Below are 15,852 nucleotides of genomic sequence, written 5' to 3'. Positions count from 1 at the left end.
GAAGAATACTGTCAACCTAGAATTATATTCCTAGCAAAAAATGCTTTTCAAAACAAAGGCAAAGACTTTTTCTGAATTTATCATTAGGAGATCCTCAGCATAAGATGCTAAAAGAAGTCCTGTGGGCAAAAGGTATACACTTGAGATCAAATTACTTAACTGTATTCAAATTTTCTACAGCCTTACTGATTTTTTACTCCCTTTGATCAGTTACAAAGGGCATGTTTTAAAATCTCTTTCACTCTGATGATGGATTAATCAATTATAGTTGTAATTTTATCAACTTTTATTTTAATCTAAGATTATATAATGTACATACAAGCTCAGTTTATTTTCCTGGTGAACTGAGCTTTTTAATATAGTATACTACATAATCTAGTAATGCTTGAAGTTTTTATTAATTTCTTAAAGTTATTTTGTTTGAAACAGCTATACAAATTTTCTTTTTGTTAGTATTTACATGATAAGTATTTTCCACTGTTATACTTTCAACGTTTTTGTGGTATATAGATACAGTCTTAAAATCCAGCCAGCCAATCAATGGGTACCACAAAGAATTACGCTATATACCCTTTAATTTATTAAAGTCTAAAGTTAATTATATTTTCCCTTTTCCCGAACAGGAACTAAAAAACACTGAAATTCCGTTTGAGACCACATACCCCTTTCTAAAGGTGGCCTCTCCTACCTAGTTCTATTCCACTACTGCCAATCAGAAATAAAGTCTCAGAACAGGACATAAAATCCCTTGATTTTTAGGTATTGGCCAAAAATGTGTAAACAAAAGAAAAGCATAGCTCAGCAGTTATAAGCCTCTCCTAGGGCCTAAGAAAGAGATAATTTCATCATGATTTTATTCAGTAGTTGCAACTATTTTCACACAGACAACCTAACTGTATTCCCCTACCACATATGCCATGTTTTTTCCCTGTTATGAGAGAAGTAAAAACTTCCAGTAGCTCCTACTTGCCACTCCAGAAATTATACCAAGTAACCTTAATTTATTAATGAAATTAATCAATTATTTTTAACCTAATCCCAAACAAGGATGTGAAAATATTTCAATTCCAATTGCCTGTGGAAGAGTACATGCCCCTTCTAAGGTGGCAGCTGCAAGTGAGTTGCAGTCCTTAACTGACAGCAAGGAACATAGGTTCAGTCCTTGATGTTTAATCTTCTGGTTTTTTTGCTTTGGCCAATATGTTGTCAGCCAAGTTTACAACTATTTGCAAACCAGAAATAGCTAACAAGCAGCCAGTTTTTAGCATTTGCTAGAAACTAATAAAGAGCTAATTATAATATTTATCCATTCATTCATCCATTCAGTAAGATTTATTGGATCCCGTGATGATTAATTTTGTTGAGTTAAGGGATGCCTAGATAGTTGGTAAAATGCTATTTCTAGGTGTGTCTGTGAGGATGTTTCCAGAAGACATTAGCATCTGAATTGGTAAACTGAGTTAACTGCCCAATGAGATGGACATCATCCAATCCCTTGAGAGCCCAAATAGAACAAAAAGTTACACAAGGTGAATTTGCTCTCTCTGCTTCAGCTGAGACATCCATCCTCTCCAGAGCTCAGACATTGGTGCTCCCTGTTCTTGGGATTTCTGACTCAGATCTGGATTTACATCATCAGCCTCCCATTCTCAGGTTTGGGATTCAGGTTATATCACCAGCTTTCCTGTTTCTCCAGCTTATATATGGCAGAACATGGGACTTCTTGGCCTCCATTACAATGTGAGCCAATTCCTATAATAAATCTGTATGTGTGTGTGTGTGTGTGTGTGTGTGTGTGTGTGTGTATCTCCCCTCTTCGTTCTATTTCTCTGGAGACTAATACAGGACCTTAAAATTGTCATGTGCATTATTTCTTTGTTTTATTTTAACCACTTGGTGAGTAGTGCCTCCAAATGTTTGACAGAACTAATTCTCTTTACAGGACCCCAGCTTCATTCCAAGCCTCTAAGAATTTCTTATGAGAGAAATTAACTAGCAGTCAGGTTCACTCAGATTTACCATCATATTTACCTGTTTTTTGTTCTCATTTTTCCTTGTATTTTTTTTTTCCTTGTACTTCAAACTTCTATCTGGGTTCATTCTCCTGCCTGAAGTATATGCTGTAATGCTCTTCAATGGAGAGTTTTCAGATTCTCAACTTTCGCCTGATTGAAATGCCTTTATTTTAATCCTCATTATGGAAAGTGATTTTGTGAGTATGGAATTACAGATTAAACAGCAATTTTCTTTCAGCATATTAAAAAATATTAAATTCTTCTGACTTTTGTGTTGCTAAGAAGTCAATTGTTCATTTAATTGCCGTTTGTTTTTCTCTGCCTGCTTTTAAGATCTTTAGCCTTCTGTGCTCTACAGATTCATAATAATGTCTTTAGGTATGGATTTCTGTTTATTATCCTGCTTGACTTATTACAGTTTTTAAATCTGTGGATTGGTGATTTTCTGGAATGTCCTCAGCCACTATCTCATCAAATATTGTTTCTGCTGTTTTCTTTTTAAAACTCCTATTAACTTCAAGTCAGACTTTTTTACTCTATCCTCCTTGACTCTTAGCCTTTTTTTCATATTTACTGTGGACTATATTTTGCATAACATATTCAGACCTTTCAATATATCATCTTTATCTCTAATCACTATCCATTGAATTTTTAAACTTTCAGTTGTTACATTTTTCACTGTGGAATACCCTCTTTGATTCTTCAACTCTCCTTGTAATTTCATTACTTCAAGTTCCTCTTATATATTGAAGCATATTAAGCAATATTATTTTGATTCATGTCTGAATAGTCCAAAGTCTGAGATTTTTTCAGGTTTGAATCTGTTCTCAGTTGTTTCTACTTGTTTTCACTTTTGGGGTCTTATTTCCTTAATGTTTAGTGATTTTTTTTTTATTATGACCTAATGTGTCAATTTTCCTCACATGGTAATTTTTAGAGGCCTAGAATGAAAGAAATTCCTTCCAAAGAGAATAGATTATGTCAAGCATCTGGGGGTACTAGTCCAGTACCATTTTTAGTTCATGACTTGAGGTTTTGTGGACTATCAAAAATACTACATATTCAAGCTACAAACCTGCTTGAAGGCCAGCTTATAAATACAAATTCTCAGGGGACATCCACCAGGTGCTCAACATGCCACAGTTTGAGACAAGTTTTTTGTGGGGTTTTTTTTTTTTTTGCAGTCCCTATGTTTGAAGGAGTGAGCAAGTATTTCTAATTCACCCTGACACTAAAAAGTAGACCTCTGTGGTCTCAGCTTTGCAAGCCCGTCTCCTGTTAGACACAAGCTTTCTTATTTTCCTTCCCCAGGCATAAGGCTGTAAAACCGACGCTCAAGTTCCTCCAGCCCAGCAAATACTCTCAAAGCAGAAGTCAACTTCAGTGCTCAAACTCTCTGGGTTCCTGCCTTCAATAAGTTTTTCCTCCAGTGTTTTCCTTCTTTCTTTCTAGATTATGACCTCTTTAAGATTTTTAAAATCTTTGTCCAGACTTTGGTTATTTTCTGCACTTGTTTCTCTTTCTTAATGTTAATGTCCATCAGATGGCTTGGAATTTTTATCTGCAAATTCATATTCAATGGGAGTTTTATTTTTCCCTTGCCTCTCTTGTGCTCACTCTCCCCGTTTGGCAGTTTTGTGTGGTTTCCTCCCTCTAGTCATTCAGGAGCCTAGATTTCCTTGGCTAGGAACTCCTGCCCCAAAGTGTCTTGAGGCTGCTGCTGGCCCAGGATCTTGGGCAGTATGCAGCTTGGCTCAGGTTTTCTGTTTATCTCATTAATAATGAATTTTTATAGGTTTGCATAAACAGTAACATCAGATAGTGATCACAACCATTTTCTTAGAGCTCAGCTAGACTATGGTTCCATGCCACATATGGAATCCTTTTGTCATTTCAAAAGAGTAAAAAAAAAATCCCACTGGCTTCCAGTTGCCTTCTGGACCCAGAAATCTGCAGGGCTGTAGCTTTAGCCACATCTCACTATGGCCTTCTGTTTCTCACCCAGAGAAATGTTCATTTTACGTTTAAGCATGTGTAGGTCATTTTCTTGTTGTTAACTGAATCTACAATCCACACATGTAGAGCAGGAGGAAAGTTTACAGTGTGAGTTTATAACACTCTTGACCTGAAGTACACATTTCTCTAAGGTATTTTGTTTGGATGGTTAGTCCCTTTTAAATCACTTTGTTTTCTAAAAATGAGTTTAAGGTGGTTATTTTTTTATAGCTAATATTTTCTAACCATTAGGCTAGAGGCACTAGGCTAGAGATCCTATATATCAATTATTTACTATAATTTCCCCCTAGATCTTAGGATATAGAAACTGTCAGTAACTCCATTTGTAAATGACGAACTGAAACATAAAGAATAAGACATTTGACAAAGATAATCACACAGTCTGCTTCATAAAAACTTGCTCTTGACTAGGATTAGATCAACCAGTTAAATGATGCAAATATTTATTTTAAGAAGTTAATAGATTTTCTTTATTTCTTAGTTCCTTTTATTCCATGCACCACAAGTAACCAGTGTTAATAACCCTAGTATATATCATTCCATTCTTGGTACTTTTACAAGGGTACCACATATGTGTGCATGCACATACACACATACAGATATGCTTTTCTATGCACAAAACAGCTGTTTAGGAGCTCTTTAAAGAAAGATTACAGTAAGGAAAGGAAGTAGATGCCTGAGAGACAGGAGTCATGAAGACTTTTCACTTTATAAACCTTTGGCGTTTTGAACTGTTAACAAATTGCCTATTCAAAAATAAATTTAAATACAATACCAATTTTAAGTAAGCTGTTAAATTTGTAGTAATTTGTTATGCAGCACAGAAAGCCAGTACAGGTTCTTTCCAGTTTTTAGCTATTATAAGCTGCTGTGAACATTGACTTCAAGTCTTTAAATGAACAAATGTTTTTAAATGAACAAATGTTGGTAAATACTGAGGAGTGGGATTACTAGGTCACATGGCAAATGCATGTTTAATTGTTTAAAAAACTGTTGCACTGTTTTCCAAAGGGTCTACATTGTTTTATATTCTTATCAGCATTACACAAGAGTTCCAGTTGTCCCAAATTGTCACTAACATCTGGTGTGATCAATCTCTTTGATTTTATCCATTCCATTGGGTATGTATGGTATCTGTATAATAGTGGTATATCAAAGAATATACTCTGCATGATTTCAAACTTGAAAATGTGTTGAGATTGTCTTAGTAAATGTCAATTTTAGTTAATGTTTCATGTGTACTTAAAAGGTATATATACTCTGTAGTTGTTGGCTATTTATCCATTGGGTCAATTTTCTTAATTTTATAATTCAAATCTCTTATAGTCTACTAATTTTGTTTGTCTACTTGTTCTATCGCTTTCTGGGTATAATGTGAGGTAAAATCTCACTCTGATTCGCCTGTTGCTCTTTTTTAGTTCTTCAGTTTTCAATATTGCAATCACTGACATGGTCTCTGTTACTATAGTTTTGCCTTTTTGAGACTGTCCTCTAAATAGAATATTACCATATGTAACCTTTGAGACTGACTTCTTTCACTCAGTGTAATGTCTATGAGATTCATACAAAGCTTTTGCATATATTAATAGTTGATTCCTTTTTATTGCTGAGTAGTAATCCATTATATTTATAAACCAAGTTTATTTATCCATTAACCCATTAAAGGATGTATGATTTGTTTCCTATTTGGTGATTATGAATAGATTATAGAGTTTGGTGATTATAAATAAATATCTAAAATAAATAGATATAAAACATTCATGTATGTATTTTTGTGCGACCATAAGTTTTTGTTTCTATGGAGTAAATACCTAGGAGAAGGATTGCTAGTTGTAAGTGTATGTTTAACTTGATAAGATGCCATTTTCCAGGGTAGCTGCACATACTTAGCTTTCACATTTTACTTACAATAAATATTTTACCTCTTAAAGTGAAATGTAGAAAACTTACCATCATATGTCCCTTTATCCTCCTTGTTTTGTGTTTTATTTGTTGTATATATCACACCTATATTCATTAAAAACTCCATTAGATAATGTTATTTTTGCTTTCAATCATCAAATATTTTTTAAAGAACTCAAGAGAGAATAAGCTATTATATTTACTCAGAAACTTACCATTTCTTTTGCTCATCCTTTATTAATGATATGCCAAGTTTCCTTCTGGTATAATTTTCCTTTTGTCTGAAGAACTTTCTTTAGTAATTTTTTAAGAATAGGTCTGATGACAACAATTCTCTTAGTTTTCTTTCATCTGAGAATGTCTTTATTTCACCTTGATTTCTAAATAATATTTTAACTGGATATAAAATTTTCGGTAGATTTTTTTTCTTTCTGCATTTTAAAAAATGTTGTGCCACTTTGTTTGGGCCTCCATTGTTTCTGGTAAAAATCAGCAGTTATTTGAATCATTGTTCCTTTATAATGTGTTTTTCTTTGATTACTTTCAAGGTGTTTTCTTTGTCTTAAGTTTTCAGCAGTTTGATCAGTTCTGAATTTCTTTGAGATTATCCTATTTGGGATTTGTTGAACTCCTTGAATCTGTACATTTCTTTCTTTTCCCAAATTTGGGAAGTTTTCAACCAGAGGGAATCCCTTTTTTATTGTGGTAAAATATACACAATATAAAATTTACTATTTTAACATTTTTTAAGTTTTTATTTTAATTCTAGTTAACATACAGTGGAATATTAGTTTCAGAGTTACAATGTAGTAATTCAACACTTAGTAATTCAATAATATAATAATTCAATACTCATTGTAATAAGCATAAGATGGTATACTATTTTAATGTTTTTAAGTGTACTGTTCAGTGGTATTCAGTACATATATTCACAATGCTGTACAACCATAACTGCTTTCTATTTCCAGAACTTTTTCATCATCCCAAAGAGAAACCCTATCCATTAAGTATAAACCCCCATTCCCCCATACCCTAGTCCCTGATAATTTCTCTTCTGTCTCTGTGAATTTGTGTATTCTAGATACCTTTTATAAGTGGAGTCATACCATATTTGTATTATTTTACATTCTCATTTTTTCACTTAATGTAATGTTTTCAAGGTTCATCCATGTTGCAGCATGTGTCAGAACTTCATCCTTGTTTATGAGCAAATAGTGTTCCCTTGCATGTATATGCTGTATTTGTTCATTCATCTGTTGATGGATATGTGGTTTGTTTCAACTTTTTAGCCATTGTGAATAATGCCGCTACGAATATTTCTTCATAAATCCTGTGGTTTGAGTCCTGTTTTCTGTTCTTTTGAGTCTATACCTCAGAGTAGAATTACTGAGTCATTATAATTCCTATATTTGACATCTTGTGAAACTGCCAAAATGTTCTACAATGGTTGCGTCATTTTACATTCCTAGTAGCAATGAAGGAGGGTTCCTCTCTCTCCATATTCTCACCAACACATATTAATTTCAGGGTTTGTTGATAATAGCCATCTTAGTGAATGGTATCACCTATAATTGATTTCTCTTTGCCTGGGACTCTGATAACACAAAGATTCAATCTTTTGGTATTGTGTCACAGGTTCTGTAGGTTCTGTACTTTTTAAGAAATATTTCTCTGTTTTTGGACCAAATAATTTTATTGGTCTATCTGCTGATTAACTTACTCTTTTTGCTTTCTCAATTCTACTATTGAATCCATTCATTCCAGTCAAAATTTCAAAATATTGCATTTTTTAATTGTAAAATTTTCATTTGGTTCTTCATTATATCTTCCATTTCTTTGCTAAGACTTTATATCTTCATATTCATATTAAGAAAGTTTGTATTTATTCCTGGAAAAAATTTATAATAGCTTCTCCAGTGCTTTAACAGATAATTCAAACATCTGTGTCAAATCAGCATTGGGATGTCTTGATTGTCTCTTTCTCATGTGAGTTCATATTTGTCTGGTTCTTCATATTCTTCATATTCTGGATTGTATCCTAGACATTTTGAATATTATGAGATGCTGTGTTTTGTTTAAATCATATGGAAAATGTTGATATTTTTGTTTTAGCAGGCAATTAACCTGGTTGGGTTCAGGCTGCAAGTTCCAACCAGCCATCTGTGGGTTGTGGTTTCAATGTCAGTTCCATTTTCAAAGTCTTCACAATTTTATTCAAATCTGTCTCACACATATGCTGTTCAGTGGCCAATCAGAGTCATGAGCAATAGTCTCTCTCTTACTTGAGTTCTCAGTCTCTAGTATGTTCTATATTACCAGAACCACACATACACTCCTCAGAAGTGATGCCAGGAGTTCATAAACAATTGTAGTTGTCAAAAACTTCTCCCCCGTACTCTCCTCAGTATTTACTGATTCCATGAGACTCCCTTTTGATCCTCCACTTAGAATGCTGCAGATTTATTTCATTTCTGCCAGATATTCACCATAACTGCCCCTATGTCCAGGGTCAAGTGGAGGGAAGTCAGAGAGGGTTAAAAAAGCAATGGGGACCCCCTTACCCTTTTGAAGCTATAACTCCCCTGATTGGAAACTTTGCCTCCCTCAGTTTTTGGTGCCTGCAGGGTCCTGTAGTTACCAGAAGACCCCTATCTTGCTCTTTGAGCCTGAGCCGAAGGCTTCTCTGGAACCTCCCTCTTACCATACCAACGCCCACTTCTTCATTTCAGGCTGCCAAAATCAGGCTGAGGAATACTAGGAGAAAAATAGTTCACTCACCACTGATTAAGTGATACTTTGAATTCTGTCCTTTTCTTCCACTCTACCTACTTCTGTTTACCTTTTAGAGTTCTCAAAAGGTGTTACTTTCATTCTGTCCAGATTTACAGCTACATTCAATAGGAGGATCAGAGTGGAGTGTGCTTACTCCATCTTATACAGAAATTGGAATCCTTATGCTTTTGTAATTAAAAACAGAAATAGCAAGGGAGACTGTTTATTCATTTTTTAAAAATCAAATAAATTTGCTGTGTAAGCACTTGCAAGACCAGGCCAAAATTTCCCTAAAAGTTTCCATATAATTTTTAAAAAGTTTTTATTTAAATTCCAATGAGTTAACATACACTGTAATATTAGTTTCAGGTGTACAATTTAGTGATTCAACACTACCATACAACACCCAGTGCTCATCACAAGAGCACTCCTTAATCCCCATCACCTATCTAACTTATACCCCCATCCAGGTCCCCTCTGGTAACCCTCAGTTTGTTCTCTATAGATAAGAGCCTATTTCTTGATTTACCTCCCTCTTTTTTTTCCCTCATGCTTGTTTGTTTTGTGTCTTAAATTCCACATATGAGTAAAGTCATATGGTATTTGTCTTTCTCTGACTGACCCATAGAATTTTAATCTAAGCAAAATTTCAGGTAGAAGTCAACTTTAAAATTTCACTAAATCAAGAACAAGTCAGGGATGTCTGCCTTGTTACTCAGGTGTCTTAGTTACAAATAAATCACAGAAAAGCTACTCTGGCTGATTTAAGGTGAATAACAGCTTACAAAAAAATATAAGAAGACAAAAATAACCACATCAGAAATGAAAGTGGGGACATTACTACTGACCTTAGAGAAATAAAAAGGATTGTAAGAGATACTATGAACAGCTGTATACCAAAAAATTAGATAATCTAAATAACATAGAGAAATTCTAGAAACATACAAATTACAAAAACTGAATCAAAAAGAAATAGAAAACCTAAGCAGAGCTATCACAAGAGATTTAATCAGTAATTAAAATACCTCTCAACAAAGAAAAGTTCAGGGCCAGATGGCTTCTCTGATGCATTCTACCAGAGAATTTTAAGGAATTAACACCAATTCTTTTCAAACTCTTCCAAAAAATAAAAAAAGGGAGGGAACACATTGTAAATTATTTTTGAGGCCCGCACTACCCTGATATCAAAGTCATATAAAGACATATATGTCTTTATTATATATATAAGACATATATATAAAAACATCACAAGAAAACTACAAATCAATATCCTTTGTAATATAGATGCAAAAATCCTCAACTAAATATTAGCAAGCCAAATCTAACAGCATATTAATAGATTAAACACTTTGACCAAATTGAATTTATCCCAGGAGGGTAAGGGTAGTTCAACATAGAAAACAAATCAATGTACCATATTACACTAATAGAATGAAGAAAAAACATCAAGTGACCTCGCAACTGATGCTGAAAAAAACATTTGATAAAATCCAACACCTTTTCATGTTAAAAACTCAGAAAACTAAGAATATAAGGTAAGGTATTTCCTCAACATGTTAAGATTTTGATGCTTGTGGAGTCCTGTAGTTATCAGAAGACACTCTTCCTCCTTGAGCCTGAACTAGAAGCCTTTTCTGGAACCAATTTCTTACCACACTAATGAACATTTCCTCATTTCAGGCTGCCTAAATCCAGGCTGAGGGATACCAGAGGGATAAATAATCATTTCCTCACCACTGATTAGGTTATAACTTCGATACTAGAGCTAGTAAACAAATTCAGCAAAGTTGCAGGGTATAAGATCAACACTCACAAATTAGTTGTGTTTCTATACACTACTAGTGAACAAAACAAAAGGAAATTAAGAAAACAATTTCACTTATAATAGCATCCAAAAAAGTAAAATACCTAGGAATAAATTAAATCAAGAAGGTGAAAGACTTACATAGTGAAAACTATAAAACATTATTGAAAGAAATTAAAGAGGACCAAATGTATGTCAAGACATCCTATCCTTCTGGATTAGAAAGGTTAATATTGTTAAATTGGCAATATTACCCAAACTGGTCTACAGATTCAATGCAATCCCTAGCAACACTTTTTATGGTAGTTTTTGCAGAACTAGAAAAGCCAATCCTCAAATCTGTATGGAATTGCAAAGGTCCAAATAGCTGAAACAATCTTGAAAAAGAAGAACAAAATTGGAGGACTCATACTTCTTGATTTCTAAAATTTACTACAATACTACATAATTATGACAACATAGTACTGGCATAAGAATGGACATATTGATCAAGGAAATAGAATTGTGAATTCAGAAGTAAACCATATTATCTATGACCAATGAATTTTCTTTCAATTCTTTCATCGTGGTAAAACACACATAACAAAATGTACCATCTTAACTATTTTTTTTTTTTTTTTTTTTTTTTTTTTTTTTTCCATCTTAACTATTTTTAAGTGTGCAGTTCAGTGGTATTAAGTACATTCATATTGTTGTAGAACTATCACCACCATCCATCTCCAGAACCCTCTAGCTTGCAAAATTGCAGTGAGTACATCTAGGCCTGACAACCACTATTCTACTTTCTGTCTCTTGATTTTAACTACTCCTAAGTGACGTCATACACTATCTTTTTTGTAATTAGCTTATTTTGTTTAGCATAATGTCCTAAAGGTTGATCCATGTTCTAGCATTTGTAAGAATTTGATTCCTTTTTAAGGCTGAATAATACTCAGTTACATGTATATAGGACATTTTATTTATCCATTCTTATGTAGATGTACACTTGAGTTGCTTCTATGTTTTAGCTATAATGAATATGTTGCTATGAACATAGGTGTACAAATATTTCTTTAAGACCCTTTCAGTTGTTACAGGTAAAAACCAGTCTAGCTTTGAAAAAACACCACCACTCCGGCTACACACTAGATGAAGAAATTTATGTGAATGGGATCTAGGCATCATTTTAAATCCTTACAGTTGGGGGAGGGGCAAGATGGCGCAAGAGGAGGGTCTCCAAATCACCTGTCCCCACCAAATTACCTAGAAAACCTTCAAATTATCCTGAAAATCTACGAATTCGGCCTGAGAATTAAAGAGAGAACACCTGGAATGCTACAGTGAGAAGAGTTCGCGCTTCTACCAAGGTAGGAAGACGGGGGAAAAGAAATAAAGGAACAAAAGGCCTCCAAGGGGGAGGGGCCCCGAGGAGCCGGGCTGAGGCCGGGGCGAGTGTCCCCAGGACAGGAGAGCCCCGTCCCGGAGACGCAGGAGCTGCACCGACCTTCCCGGGCGGAGAGGGGCTCGCAGGGAGGTGGAGCAGGACCCAGGAGGGCGGGGATGCCCTCGGGCTTCCGGGACACTAACAGACACCTGCGCCCCGGGAGAGTGCGCCGAGCTCCCTAAGGGCTGCAGCGCGGGCGGGGGACCCGGAGCAGCTCTGGGGGGCTCGGGCGGAGGAAGAGGCTCCACGGAGGGGGCTGCGGGGGGGGAGCAGCTCGGAGAGGGCTCAGGGGCGGCTCCGCGGAGGGGGCTGCGGGGCGGGAGCAGCTCGTGGGGGCTCGGGGGCGGCTCCGCGGAGGGGGCTGCGGGGCGGGAGCGCGAATCCACCAGCGCAGGCGCCGGAGCACAGGGCGCCGGGACACAGCCCAGGATCCCGCCTCCCCCGGGACAGGCAGAGGCCGGGAGGGCCCAGGACAGCGAGGACGCTCCTGCCCCGAGCTGAGCAGATCAGCGGCCCCGCCCCGGAGCCTCCAGGCGCTGCAGACCTAGAGCTCCGGAGCTCCTGCAGGGGCTGACTCCAGGGCTCCAGAGCTGGCCCCGCCACTGCGGTTGTTCCTCCTGGGGCCTCACGGGGTAAACAACCCCCACTGAGCCCTGCACCAGGCAGGGGCAGAGCAGCTCCCCCAAGTGCTAACACCTGAAAATCAGCACAACAGGCCCCTCCAGAAGACCAGCTAGACGGACAAGTTCCAGGGGAAGCCAAGGGACTTAAAGTACACAGAATCAGAAGATACATCCCCGTGTTTTTTTTGTTTTGTTTTGTTTTGCTTTGCTTTTTGATTTGTTTCCTTCCCCCACCCTTTTTTTCCTTTCTTTCTTTCTCTTTTTCTTTTTCTTCTTTTTTTTCCCTTTTTTTCTCTTTCTCTTTTCTTCCCTTCTTACTCTCCTCTCTTTTTCTCCTTTTCCCAATACAACTTTTGGCCACTTTTTTTGGCTTTTGGCCACTCTGCACTGAGCAAAATGACTAGAAGGAAAACCTCACCTCAAAAGAAAGAATCAGAAACAGTCCTCTCTCCCACAGAGTTACAAAATCTGGATTACAATTCAATGTCAGAAAGCCAATTCAGAAGCACTATTATACAGCTACTGGTGGCTCTAGAAAAAAGTATAAAGGACTCAAGAGACTTCATGACTGCAGAATTTAGAGCTAATCAGGCAGAAATTAAAAATCAATTGAATGAGATGCAATCCAAACTAGAAGTCCTAACGACGAGGGTTAACGAGGTGGAAGAACGAGTGAGTGACATAGAAGACAAGTTGATAGCAAAGAGGGAAACTGAGGAAAAAAGAGACAAACAATTAAAAGACCATGAGGATAGATTAAGGGAAATAAACGACAGCCTGAGAAAGAAAAACCTACGTTTAATTGGTGTTCCCGAGAGCGCCGAAAGGGCCAGAGGGCCAGAATATGAATTTGAACAAATTCTAGCTGAAAACTTTCCTAATCTGGGAAGGGAAACAGGCATTCAGATCCAGGAAATAGAGAGATCCCCCCCTAAAATCAATAAAAACCGTTCAACACCTCGACATTTAATAGTGAAGCTTGCAAATTCCAAAGATAAAGAGAAGATCCTTAAAGCAGCAAGAGACAAGAAATCCCTGACTTTTATGGGGAGGAGTATTAGGGTAACAGCAAACCTCTCCACAGAGACCTGGCAGGCCAGAAAGGGCTGGCAGGATATATTCAGGGTCCTAAATGAGAAGAATATACAACCAAGAATACTTTATCCAGCAAGGATCTCATTGAAAATGGAAGGAGAGAGAAAGAGCTTCCAAGACAGGCAGCAACTGAAAGAATATGTGACCTCCAAACCAGCTCTGCAAGAAATTTTAAGGGGGACTCTTAAAATTCCCCTTTAAGAAGAAGTTCAGTGGAACATTCCACAAAAACAAGGACTGAATAGATATCATGATGACACTAAACTCATATCTCTCAATACTCTGAACGTGAACGGGCTTAATGACCCCATCAAAAGGCGCAGGGGTTCAGACTGGATAAAAAAGCAGGACCCATCTATTTGCTGTCTACAAGAGACTCATTTTAGACAGAAGGACACCTACAGCCTGAAAATAAAAGTTGGAGAACAATTTACCATTCGAATGGTCCTCAAAAGAAAGCAGGGGTAGCCATCCTTATATCAGATAAACTAAAATTTACCCCGAAGACTGTAGTGAGAGATGAAGAGGGACACTATCTCATACTTAAAGGATCTATCCAACAAGAGGACTTAACAATCCTCAATATATATGCCCCGAATGTGGGAGCTGCCAAATATATAAATCAATTAATAACCAAAGTGAAGAAATACTTAGATAATAATACACTTATACTTGGTAACTTCAATCTAGCTCTTTCTATACTCGTTAGGTCTTCTAAGCACAACATCTCCAAAGAAACGAGAGCTTTAAATGATACACTGGACCAGATGGATTTCACAGATATCTACAGAACTTTACATCCAAACTCAACTGAATACACATTCTTCTCAAGTGCACATGGAACTTTCTCCAGAATAGACCACATACTGGGTCACAAATCGGGTCTGAACCGATAACAAAAGATTGGGATCGTCCCCTGCATATTTTCAGACCATAATGCCTTGAAATTAGAACTAAATCACAAGAAGAAGTTTGGAAGGACCTCAAACACGTGGAGGTTAAGGACATCCTGCTAAAAGATGAAAGGGTCAACCAGGAAGTTAAGGAAGAATTAAAAAGATTCATGGAAACTAATGAGAATGAAGATACAACCGTTCAAAATCTTTGGGATGCAGCAAAAGAAGTCCTAAGGGGGAAAACCTCGCAATACAAGCATCCATTCAAAGACTGGAAAGAACTCAAATACAAAAGCTAACCTTACACATAAAGGAGCTAGAGAAAAAACAGCAAATAGATCCTACACCCAAGAGAAGAAGGGAGTTAATAAAGATTCGAGCAGAACTCAACGAAATCGAGACCAGAAGAACTGTGGAACAGATCAACAAAACCAGGAGTTGGTTCTATGAAAGAATTAATAAGATAGATAAACCATTAGCGAGCCTTATTAAAAAGAAGAGAGAGAAGACTCAAATTAATAAAATCATGAATGAGAAAGGAGAGATCACTACCAACACCAAGGAAATACAAACGATTTTAAGAACATACTATGAACAGCTATACGCCAATAAATTAGCCAATCTAGAAGAAATGGACGCATTCCTGGAAAGCCACAAACTACCAAAACTGGAACAGGAAGAAATAGAAAACCTGAACAGGCCAATAACCAGGGAAGAAATTGAAGCAGTCATCAAAAACCTCCCAAGACACAAAAGTCCAGGGCCAGATGGCTTCCCAGGGGAATTCTATCAAACGTTTAAAGAAGAAACCTTACCTATTCTACTAAAGCTGTTCAGAAAGATGGAAAGAGATGGAGTACTTCCAAATTCGTTCTATGAGGCCAGCATCACCTTAATTCCAAAACCAGACAAAGACCCCACCAAAAAGGAGAATTACAGACGAATATCCCTGGTGAACATGGATGCAAAAATTCTCAACAAGATACTGGCCAATAGGATCCAACAATACATTAAGAAAATTATTCACCATGACCAAGTAGGATTTATCCCTGGGACACAAGGCTGGTTCAACACCCGTAAAACAATCAATGTGATTCATCATATCAGCAAGAGAAAAACCAAGAACCATATGATCCTCTCATTAGATGCAGAGAAAGCATTTGACAAAATACAGCATCCATTTCTGATCAAAACTCTTCAGAGTGTAGGGATAGAGGGAACATTCCTCAACATCTTAAAAGCCATCTACGAAAAGCCCACAGCAAATATCATTCTCAATGGGGAAGCACTGGGAGCCTTTCCCCTA

The sequence above is a fragment of the Canis lupus genome, chromosome 32, assembly GCF_048164855.1.
Source record: "Canis lupus baileyi chromosome 32, mCanLup2.hap1, whole genome shotgun sequence".
Taxonomy (NCBI): Eukaryota; Metazoa; Chordata; class Mammalia; order Carnivora; family Canidae; genus Canis; species Canis lupus.
The sequence above is the reverse complement of the archived record's forward strand: the minus strand, read 5'-3'. Positions refer to the sequence as shown.